Source organism: Atta colombica, unplaced genomic scaffold (assembly GCF_001594045.1).
Source record: "Atta colombica isolate Treedump-2 unplaced genomic scaffold, Acol1.0 scaffold1, whole genome shotgun sequence".
Lineage (NCBI taxonomy): Eukaryota > Metazoa > Arthropoda > Insecta > Hymenoptera > Formicidae > Atta > Atta colombica.
The window spans coordinates 4,282,874-4,292,027 of NW_017259183.1; the positions used below are offsets into that span (position 1 = coordinate 4,282,874).

The window sequence follows — 9,154 nt, forward strand, 5'->3', positions numbered from 1 at the left end:
GTTCAGAGTATCGCATGTCTGCATTGTTTTTGTTAAAATAGTCTCTGGTAATAGTCTAATATTTGTCAAATATTCAGTTATTCAGCACAATAATTTTATCGAATATTCAGTATCCGGTTATAAAAGATACCGAATATATTATCCATTGTATTTTTGGTAGTTCTCTTTATCATTCCCAAAATATTTAAAATTAATTTATGTTTTTTTTAATCAGCACATAATTTCTAATTTTTTTTTCTGAAAATAGACAATATGATATCACACACCAAAAATAAAAAGTACAGCTTTAAAAGAAGGTAGAGCAAAATGTTTGAAGCTATCTTTTGCAGTAATTTTTAATGGTTCAGATTATCTCGCGTTTACTTTCTAAAATATTGTCCTAAAAGACCTTAAAGTTTAATATTCCCAGCTTTCTCAATCTAATGAATTCCAAAAACAAGTAGTTTCAAATAATAAAAGTTTTGTTTTATCGTATCTATTCTTTCCTTGTTACCAATTTGTGATAAAAATTGTATTTAGCATGATGTATTTATCATATAACTATATAACGTGTTTTCATGTTGCTTGTACCCGAATGTACATTTACCTCATTTTAAGAATAAACAATTCTGGGAATTTCAAATAACATGAAGACCTAGAATTACATCACTATGTAAAAATTAATAAAATTCGTTTCTATATATGTATATGTATATACATATTTTTTTTCATTTTTCAGAGCTCGGAATAACATTTCAAATGTAAAACACAGAGGAAAATAATATTATTAAGTATAAACCGTATTTTACTTAAATATTTCATTAATATTTAATTTAATATTTAATTAAATATTCATGTCATAATAGATCTATATTTAAATAATATTATTGTATTCATGATTAACATCATGAATATATAATTAACATTATAAATGCACAAATGAATATAATCATTCTGATCATTATGAGCGCTGATAAATACGAAAAAAGTTGACTATCTATACTTAATAATATTATTTCATTTGTGTATTTTACAATTGATATAAATTTCAAACGTTATAATGAATATATTTGATTGAAACACAGGTTTGAATTTGTCGCTGTATGTATTAATGCACAGTTTAAGTTTGTCACATTTTTTTTTCATCTTTAGCAATTTTATCATCTATGTTATCGATTGAAATGTACATACATTTTCAAAATTTATTCAGAAAGAACATCAAGAAGAAAGATATCAAAAAAAGGACAAGAAGATTACTCTAATGAAATATTGTCCATTTCAGAAAATCTTTCGAATTGTACTTCGAAATTTATATAATTTGAAATATATAATACATAAATATATAATATTAGTTTTTTTATTAAACAACTCCCCGAACTTCTTCAAACGCTGTAATAATTTACTATAGGCAATGGCATCTAACAGAGGATAATTACTAATTGAGTAAGTATCTTCTGTGTAATCTGTTTTGACCTACAAACAAACAAGAATATAAAATATTTTGTAATGTAGTTTTTAATATAGTAGTAGTAATATATCGTTTTAATAATAACTTTTTAATAATAATAACTTACTTGACCGTGCGCTATAGCTCCAATTACGATAGCAATAGGATCTTCAGTAGGTACAAGATTTCTTGGATTTAGTACTTTTCTTGCATTGAATGACATCAATATCTTTCAACTAATTGATGACAACAAATGATTTGTAATAGGATTCTATTCTACTTTAAGAAGCTTCATTGGACTATACTCTGACACCATATTTATGTAATAATTGTACTGCAATAAAACACTTAATACATTAATAATATTGTTAAGTAGTAATAGCTAGGTTTATGTAACTTAGATTTATACAATTTTACTATATGTTAAGTATAAATAATAAAATGTATACTGTACATAAATATACACTATTAAATATTAAAGGATCGAATTTGAACCAATTCTCTACGTTACATAATATTTTATTTTTAACTACCAGTGTATTGAAATAGATTATTTTAATTCAAAACATGTGATTAAAAAAAATCACATCTAATCAATCAGTTTTGTGATCAAATTGCATGATTTCAAAGTAAATAGTATATATGTTTTTATTAACACATGCACATAACAAATAATAAATTAAATTTAAATCAAATTAATACATTGCTTGAATTAAACTGGTTAACTCTATTGTTTTAGTTAAATTAATGACATAATGAGTAGGAATAGTAACGACCTACAAGAATGATTAAAAATAATTCAAATTAAATATAACTTAACATTATGAATTTAACAGTGAAGGCTGATATTCATAGTCACACATATTTGAGAATGCCTCATATAAGCCTCCTAAATCAGAGATTTTCTTAAGATATTATTTAAGATGATCTCAAAAAGAAACTAACTATGAATACTATCCTAAAAAGATATATAGAAATCACTTATAACCTTATAATAATGTTATAAAAATAAATTTATAAATCTTTATTATTGCTATTTAAGTTTATTTATCTATTATGTTAAAATAATCTAATCTATCTATATCTATTATATTAAAATAATCATCAACATTTACCCATCAATCCAGCAAAGCATTTAAATGTTCTTGGCATCCTGGTTTGTGAAATTAATTTCTATTAATATATTGTTTTCTATATGTATATAAACTTATAACAATTCAGCTTGATTTAACGGACTGTCTATTAACATTAACAGATACTGATATCTGGTCTACACATGTCTGGATCACGCTTATGTTTTTTTCAAAATGTTTATGTGATCATACCAGTTCAACAATTCGAACCTATTTCCAACCTGCATTATGTTTTATGCTTTTTGATACAGAAAAATAAAAATGTAAATAAATAATTGATAATGATAAAAAGCATTGTTGAATTTGTAATTATTAATAGATATAAAAGGAAATATAATCTTACTTTTACAGATTTCAATTGAGAATTTTCCAGTATAACGATAAAACGCTTTTCTTAATTCTTAATATGGCCTATTTGCAAATGTTTAGAAGCTAGATATTCATAATCATCCTCATCATGCTTCTTCCTTTTGTTTTTACACATTCAAAATAATTAATTAAAATCAATTTATACTTGTATGCATAGTCAGGCCTTATATTTATCTTGGATAATCTGTGAATTTATTTCATTGGCTGCTGAGCATCTAAAGATAAATATAAAGAAGCTTTAAGTATACAAGGTCTGACTATGAATACGAACATTAGATTCTAGTCACATAAAACACAATTGTTTGATTTTAACACAATTAAGGCTCTTTCTTTTTGGTTTGGTTCATTTGCATCAGTTCATCTTTCTTCTTCTTCTTTCCTTCTGGAGAGAAAAGGAAGAAAGAGGAAGATAAACTGGTGCAAAAGTTCAGCCAAAAAGACAAGACTTAAGTCTGTTGCACATGAAATACATAACACGGCAGAAGCATAAGGACAGCCTAGTCTACTGCATGGTTTACAATGTGCAGTAACAATAATTGATTAAAGAGTAGGCGTAAAAATCGACCAATCATAATTGATTCTTTTTTCACATTCAATTATGATTGGTCGATTTCTATGCTTATTTCTTAATCCATTACTGCTACTACCCATTGTAGCTCAAGCATACAATCAATCGGGAGACGTTGTTGTATGTCAGGTCGTAAGAAATTAACCAATCGTGGTCAATTGTTTCTTTCATGCGACAGCCGACAACCAAATACGCATGAGTTCGACATACGCCGACATACGACGTATTGTAGAACAGACCTACAAAATTCCGCAAAAGTGGAGTTTCCATCGAGGGTTTAAATCGGATCAGAATGTAAGAACCAAACACATAAGATTTGTTCGCATGTTCCAACACGTTCCAATATAATTCTAACATAGCTAACATAACTTATTCACTCGAATGATAATGAGTAGAAGCTATAGTAGAAGCATGTTGGAACATATTGGAACTTGCGACGTGAACAAATCTATAGAAAATGGACTGCGCAATCCCTATCTAAATAGTATGTGGTCGACAATAATGAGAGAGAGGGAAAATCGTGGAAGACGGCCAATCTCCTTCTCATTTTCTCTCTAATTATGTCATTGAATGGAAAGAGATATCTCTATCGAGATGGTCGTTTTCCATAAAAGAGATGGAGATTCCTCTCTCTTATTTTTATCGACCATTTTGATACATGGACCTTGCAGTTCATTCTTTATTATGTCTGCGATCAAAGTCTCGCAGCAAATGCTTTGAAGCGTTTGATGGACCAATTAGAAGAAAGAATTTTACAAACTGATCAATTAAAAAACGCTTCAAAGCATTTGCAACATCACATGACCATTAGGTAAAAACCAACTAACTACAGAGCATTCCCCTGTCGTTCGATTGTAACAGGAGAATATTCGACTAGTTGCGGAATTTTGTATGCAGCAGCCCTTATGCTTATGATGGAAACTAGGCCAGTGTAATGGATCTTGCGCACCAACGCGACGACATTCAAGTTGTCTTCATTTGAGTGCATCTATTATTTTATCCTTGTTATTCATCGAATGTTAAACCACAGTATAATCAGTAGAGACACTCAGCGAAAAAAATGTGTATTTGCGCAGGTATGGCTGCGCAGCTTTTGTTTTGCGCTGGATCCAATGAAATGCAAGATGATAAGAACGTACATATTAGGTGTAGTAAAAGGAAATCCATTATTTTTGCATGAAATTAAATAGAAAAATAATGGATTTCTTTTTACTACACCTAATATTACACAGATCCCGTGTGAGCAAATATCCGTGGCAAAAGAAGATAATTTAAGTTGCGCCATAAATATTTCTAAACAATGGATAAAAAAAAGAAAAGTTACGTTACGTGTAGTAATAAACAATGCAGTAATAATAGTAACAATTCACAATGCACTTTTATTCGTTATCCCAAAGATATCGTAAGGGAAGTTTTTATAATTTACAAAAGTAAGTAGTTTATGCTAGGTTAACTTAATTAAACATAATCAAATATAATTTTGTAAAAAAAGATAATATTTTTACATTGACTACGTTTACACGGCATCCTTAATTATGTTTTTTAGAACAAAGTAATGGACTATCTTGGGGCATTATATCCTCTTTCCTGGATTTTTCAAACATTAACATGGCGAATGCTCACGTGACTGCAACACGGATTGTCCCTACTGGTTATGCTGTGATTAAACGAGGATAAATAATATAATGGCTTCATTCGGATAAATTTGCGAACACAGTTCAATAAGCATATATATAATAATTTTTGCCAATAGAGATTGTGAGGGTGTCTTTTCATGCTTATTTTCAGCGACAAAACAGGTCAAAAATAACGCTTGATCTTCTATCAGGCGATTTATTTTGACATCGAAAATGAGCAGTGGCATGAAAAGGCAATTTTAGGTATGTTTTGTTATATTACATATATCAAGGTTATAAGAGTATCAATCATAAAATTTTATCCTAGGATGAAAGTCCAGCCAAGAATTACCATTGAAATTAATAGAGAAATTTTTCAATTTCCATTTTCCATCCTATAGAGATCAAGTTTCATGATTGATACCAAGATCACTTTTTTCAATTAATTCTGCTTTTTGTGTAACAATGCGCAGCTCGACTCATTTTCTTGTCGAGTACGAGAAATGTTCAACTTCGCCCAACTTTTGCTGCGATGTCGCGATACTTGTAAAAATTATATATATGCTTATTGGATTGTTTGGAAATTTATCAGTGCACCCATGTATTATTTATCCTCGTTTAACATTTGGTGAACAACAAGAATAAAATGAAATATAGATGCACTCGAGTAAAAGCAATCAGTCGCGCATCGCGCTGGTGTGCAAGAGCCATTAAGCGAAGAGCACAGACTTTTGCATAACAACATGTGCTCCTCGCTGAAGGAAATAAAAGAATTTGATTGGCTCATTTTCTTATTCATAAAACATCGCGACTTTAAGTGGGAAGCACAGACTTTTGCATAACACATAACACGTAAAACATAAGAAATTCAAGCAATCATAGTTCTTTATTTTATGGAAACTTAACAAACAAGAATGGATTGAAATGGATTTAGATTTTCAGAAATATTGATTTACGAATGTTAAAATGAATGCTTTTCAATTCTGAATGCATTTTTATTCATTTATAGGAATGGCATGAAACATATCTCTATGCCTTTCAACCTAAAAATAATGTTAGTTTTTTCATTGTGAATACTGTTCAATTCAAAATTTTGAATAGAAAATGCAGTTTTTCAATCCAATTACGTCCAATTCAATTACGTCTAATTGAATCCAATTGAATTCAATTAAATCTAATAAAAAGTATTCGCTATTTAAAATACGCATTTGGATAGAAAAAAATTTTGATCCATTCTTGTATGCTGGGCAGTTTTAATGTGGACATAAATCTAGATAATATTTGTATTCTAGTCTTAATAGACATCCCAGGTATGTAAATATGAAACTGGAATTTACCAATAGATGGCCATAGCTGTTAATGTAGTTTCCGTCAGACGGCGCCATTGACGCCATTTCCTTGTTCTAACATCTGACAAAGATTTTAAATCCACAACAAGTTTCATACAACAGTATAGTTTGTAATAGCGTTGAATATGTCGAATTTTATGCCTGGAAACTACGATTTGCGGACAGCATTGATTTTCTGTTACCATTTGAAGAAAACTGCTGCAGAATCGCATCGAATGCTTGTCGAAGTTTACGATGAGCTTACGATGCTCTTGGTAAATTACAGTGCTTTGAGTGATTTAAAAAATTCAAAAGTTGCGATTTTGACATGAGAAACGAAGAACGTGGAAAACCACCAAAAGAGTTTGCACAGCGAATTGCAAGCATTGTTAGATGAGGATGACGCTCAAGCTCAACAACAACTCGCGGATTGTGACACGAGAAGCCGTCTCCATACGTTTGAAATCCATGGGAAAGATCCAGAAGATGGGAAAATGAGTTCCACAACTGAAAGCAGGAAAACCGAAAAACCACTTGCGAAATGCTGCTCGCCAGGTACAAAAGAAAGTCATTTTTCCATCGAATTGTGACTGATGATGAAAAGTGGATATATTTTGAGAATCCTAAGGGTAAAAGATCATGGATAACTCCAGGCGAACCATCGACATCGACTGCAAGGCCAAATCGCTATGGACGGAAGACAATACTCTGTGTTTAGTGGGATCAGAAAGGTGTGATCTATTATGAGCTGCTAAAACCTGGCGAATTAATACTGAACGCTACCGACAACAAATGTTCAATTGAATCAAGCTTTGTGTGAAAAATGACCGGAATATCAAAAAAGGCAACACGAAATGATTTTGCTTCATGATAATGCACCATCACACACAGCAAAACTGGTCAAGGAAACGATTGAGGCATTTGGTTGGGAAGAACTTTCGCATGCGGCTTACTCACCAGACTTGGCTCCGTCCGATTACCACTTATTTGCATCTATGGGACACACATTTGCTCAGCAGCGCTTCACTTCTTACGAAGATGTATGAAAATGTCTAAATGACTGGTTTGGCTCAAAAGAGCAACAATTTTTTTGGCGTGGCATCCACAAATTGTCAAACAGGTGGAAAAAATGTATAGCTACCGATGGGCAATACTTCGAATAAAATATTTTTTATCATTTTCATGCAATAAACGTGTATTTTCTATAAAAAAATTCCGGTTTCATATTTATCCGGTTTCATACCCTATTTACATATTCTATTACTCCAAGTTTTGAATCTTTTTTAACAGATTGATAGCATTTTTTTTACATCGGTGCTATAATAACAATAAATATATTAATTGATTAAAAATATAATATATGATTTCTCAATTTTTTTAAGTTTAAGTAAAGATTATAATATGTTCAGTTAATCTAATAAAATTTAAAGATTAAGAAAACGTGTGTATTCTTACTGTGTTGTATTTTATTGTCATAGATTGTCATTGTGTTCATGTCCTTTATGAGTTTTTGCCACGCACTATCATAAAAAAGATTACCAACAGAAATATCGTTTATTTTTGCAACAGGTAATAAATGTGCTATATTCATACTTTCTTCATTTTGATTAATTCATTTATTTTGGTAAATAATATTCAACATATTCAGTTTTTATTAGACACGTGTTTATAAATTCAAGTAGTGTACATGTATTATGGATATATGTATTTATAAATACTAGATTCTTAATAATTATGAAATAGAAAAAGAATTTTAATAAAATTCAAAATAATACTCGGCAACATAGTGTTTTAAATAATTTAAATAATATACATTTATGATAATGCTAAATTCTTCGCAGCTATCTTCCGACCATATGGATACTATATTTATTATGTTGTCACATGGAAGAAATTGAATATCTTTCACTAATTGAAATGTATCAATAGTTATAAATAATTCAAAACGATAATTCTTTAGTCATATAAATTTCTTATTTACTCGTTTTTGCAATCATATTTTAAAGGAAAATAGTCTGTTATTATATTATACAATAATTATAATTGCATACAAGTCCGAATCTCCTAAAATTATCATTTCATTCCTTTTATAACGTTTGTCTGTATAAATATATTTAATATAAAAAATTTTAATTATAAGACAACATATTTAATATAAATAACACCAATTTTTCAGCAAGAGACACCGTGAGTAGATACAATGAATCATTTCATCTTTGTTTACCATTGGCGAACAATAAGGATAAAATGATTTTCTATATTACAACTATATCAACTTTTGTTAGAAAACATCCAATATGAATAAATATTTCTTTGTTACTGTATTTTAGATAGAATTTATTTCATCATACATGTTTATAATATCCAGATACATCTCTAAAAAATATAGAAAAGATATTAGAAAAAGTTTATAAAATATTAATTTCAATATAAAAATTCCTCGATAAATAAGTATAGAGAATAATTACATTAGTGAACTAGAATTTTTTATATATAGTTACATGAGACAATTTAGAAAAAATGAACACATCACAGATCCTGTACACTGTACTGTGATGAGTGTATAATCACTAACTGGGTATTTCATTAAAATCGTACTCTACAAAACAATAAAAGTACATAGAAGTTACAAAACTTTCATAAATAATCAACTTAATACGTTCATTATTATACTATCTATTATTCTTATTTATTAGAAAAAATAAACTAAAATA

The 9,154-nt window shown here is 29.3% G+C and overlaps 1 pseudogene; it reads right to left on the reverse strand.

The window, feature by feature from the left end:
• Positions 1–1,339: 1,339 nt before the first annotated feature.
• LOC108694219 lies at positions 1,340–3,359 on the reverse strand (annotated as a pseudogene).
• Positions 3,360–9,154: the final 5,795 nt, after the last annotated feature.